Source organism: Cyprinodon variegatus, unplaced genomic scaffold, assembly GCF_000732505.1.
Source record: "Cyprinodon variegatus isolate N-32 unplaced genomic scaffold, C_variegatus-1.0 Scaffold615, whole genome shotgun sequence".
NCBI classification, from domain to species: domain Eukaryota; kingdom Metazoa; phylum Chordata; class Actinopteri; order Cyprinodontiformes; family Cyprinodontidae; genus Cyprinodon; species Cyprinodon variegatus.
The window spans coordinates 225532-229119 of record NW_015151068.1 but is presented as its reverse complement, the minus strand read 5'-3'; positions in this window follow the sequence as shown (position 1 = coordinate 229119).

Genomic DNA, 3588 nt, shown 5'->3' with positions numbered 1-3588 from the left:
ATATTCTTAATATTCTTAATAAGTACAAAGTTTCAGTTATTTATATCTCATACAATCCTAATTGAAGATCTTTGATAGTAAAACACAGCCTGTTTTTTTTAAATTAAAACAGATTATTTTGAGCATTTTGTAAGGTTTGGTTATGATTGATTGAAAAATAAAATGCTGAAATTCCACTTTTCTCCAAAATACACATTGTCTCGTGTTTCCAGGCATTGCTAATATAGTTTAAGGCCGAAGCTTTACCAGTCCAAGAATTAATGAGACAAAACCTTTGGAGATGATTACGGTTTTTAAGATAGCCAAGTTTAATTTCTGTATCAAACCTGCTTTTAGCTAGTTTAACCTTTGTTTTTATGAACAGTTTGGTCAAATATGAACTGAGTTTTTTAAATTCCCGGACATTTCTCAGAGTTAAATAGAAGCAAAGTGAATTCACCTAATAATAAATGAGAGAAGATTAAACTTAAGGATAAAACATAAAGTGCAATATTAAAGGAAAAGGTGTTTTCAAGGAAAATAAATCAGTTTATCTATTTCAACATCATCTGCTAATATAAAAAAACAGCACCAAGGTAAAAAGCAAAACAAAACAACAAACCAACACTAAATAGCAACCATAGGAAACTGTTTTTGTGGTTTGGCAATACTTTCATTATTACCCTGATCACTCGGTTATGAGTGCAAAGCATTATGGATTAGTTGATTTTCTCTTCTTTTCTTGTTGTTTTTCCTGAATGTCTCTCTGTTTTCCTTTAATTGATGCAAATACTAGTTGTCAAAACAGAGGCGATGTAAAACTTGGGGAAATTCAAAGTTAATTTTGATTAAAATGAAGGCAGATAAAGGTTCAGGGTAGTACTGCTGAAACAACTTCAAAGTGTTTCCTTGCCTGGCAACGTTCAGATTAGAGTGCAAGACACAGACATTAAGCTTAATGGGGCCATGTGTTATTTATTCCATAGTAGGTGTAAACTAAACCAGCAGCAAAATGTCCTTTACACATTATTTATAATCAGTTTTCATCAACCAACTGCTTCCTGATCAGTCTGCTTTCAAACCAGAAAGTTCTACAGATATCCTGCTGTTCTCAGCTTCCAGATTATTGTTGCTTTTTTGTAAATAAAACTCACTGGTTCTTCGTGTGATTCTGCATGTGGGTAAAAAAACTGACAATGACAGTGGTGCGACTTTGATTTCCTATCCTAAAAGGTTAGAGAACAATTATGTTCCACAGGTTGCATCAAAGCTGCTTGCAAAACATGAACTTAAAGTAAAAACACCTGAAAGTGTTTTCCTCAGACGTAAGGTAGCACACATGCATGCATCCCACACCACATGGTTAATTAATTCTAATTTGAATGCCGCTGGCCTCACCTCCCACACCAGTGCCTTGTGATTGTGCAGCAAGAAAATGAAACACATGTAGAGTAGATGGATGCAAAACGTGGAATATTTCCGTGAAAGAAAAAAAGTATGTGATTGAGGATGTTTTTCCTATAACTGTTTTAAAACCCAACTGGGACTTCTGAAGATGCAGGAGATGTCCATTGGTATCAACCTGATTCACCAACCACAGCACTAGTATATATTCCAAGAGCAATGTCCCTGACATTAGTCTTAAGTGTTTCTTATGATTTAACATCAGTTTACTCACTTATGGTGTGATACCTCACAAACGACACAGAGTGGTGATGCACGCGGCGGCATATGGAGGCACATTGTGCATGCTTGTTTTTGGTTGGATTTGTGTAGATGTTGGCATGTAGATTATCCTCTGCAATAGAAAAGACAAAACAGACATGTCAAAAAGCACGTTATTCACCCCTTTACCCATGTGTACCAATATTGTATCCTGATACCGACATTGTTTCTTCCTACATTTATTGAATACCCATAAAGAAGCTGATTTAAACCAATCTCCATAAACCGCTCTTTATTGAAGTGAATTGTGATGAATTATAGGAATGAAATTAAATTCTCCCTTTTTTTGGATCTGAGACTCCGTTTCATGTTCTGCTAATTGCCTTTTACCATATGGATGTATGAAGGCACTGGTTGATCTATTGTTTTTTGTTAACAAGCAGTTCAGTAGTTTAACTTCGGTTTTCCTGATCTAAAGCGTATAGATCAGAGGTCACGGATTACTGGACCGCTGTCCGGATCCGCACCCACCTGTTGGCTAATCCGGACCCAACCTGATTTAAAACACTTCTCCTGTTTGTACGGTAAATCCCTCCAGAGTGTCCAGCACCAGGCTACACGTGATACAGATTAGCCAATGAGCTGCTGTTAGTCTGGGTTGCTGCTGCTAGCTACTTTTAGACACAGCAGGTAAACCTGTGGCAAGCCAGGTGATGGGAAAGAAGGAGAAAGTGAAAGAAAGTTTGGACTGCTGGAAGAACTACTGTGAACTGGTAAAAGAAAAGTGAAATGGTGCTCAAAAATGATCCTGCACATTTTGAGTATGTTTGGCTCAACCTGCTGCTGTGAAGCAGGATTCTCCACCATGAACATAATCAAAAATAAACATGGATCCAGGCTCATAATGAGCACCTTGATATGAGTTTTAGAATGGCTTAGTCTCCATTCAAACTCAGGTTTAAAGCCTTGCAGGGCAGCATAAAGCCCACTGCTCTCATTGAGCCATTAAAAAGAAAGAAAGAAACGATCAGTTTCATAAAATATGTGAATCAGGAAACTGTCTATATACCAAACTGAATTAATGTTTTTTTTCTACTTAAAAAAAACTTTAGATTTTAAAATGTAAAAAAACTTTTCTTTTTTTTTTAAAGATTTTTTTTTAATTTAAGAACTCAATGTATAACCTGGATGCATAAACACCTCATTTTTTTCAGCGTTAAATTCAGATTATAAGTAAAAATGTCTCCGGACTTTAATGGTTAATGATTTTCTTTATTCGGACCCTGTTGATTTTTTTTATTGTTTACCCCTGATTTAGATGTATACGTATAGCAAAGATCCCCCTTCCTTCCTTCCTTCCTTCCTTCCTTCCTTCCTTCCTTCCTTCCTTGATGAAATTTATTTATTTATTATTTACATTATTTTAAAAGAGTAGCATCTCTTCCCCTGCAGCTGAAACACATAGCTTTTGTGAGTGTTATATTATCTTTTTGTAAAATACTGAACCCTTTAGATGGTAGACAAGCTTTATCGTGTTAAGAAAAAGATTCAAAATAGAAAACTGATAACTGATTTTATATTTCCCTAAGATAAGAATGCCTAACTCTTTGGCTCAGACATTTTTGGGCAGAATTAATCTGCTGGATGATTGCCGGTAATATCATTGGCTGGTAGGCAGAGATGTGCCTCAGGCATTAAAATGCTAAAGACGTACTTTAGAAGGAAGAAAAATCGGATGTCATTTACAAAACAAATAAAGAGTATAAAAATAGTATTATAAAAATGTAGAGTTTCCAGGTTTTCAGGTTAGTTTTGAAAAAAGATCAATTCTAATTCAGAGTTTCTCAGCACATATGTTCAGTCAAAAACTGATTCCTCTACAACCGTGAAAGAATGAGCTTTTGAACTGTCAGTCATCTTTCTCTCCTAATTAGGATACTCGAG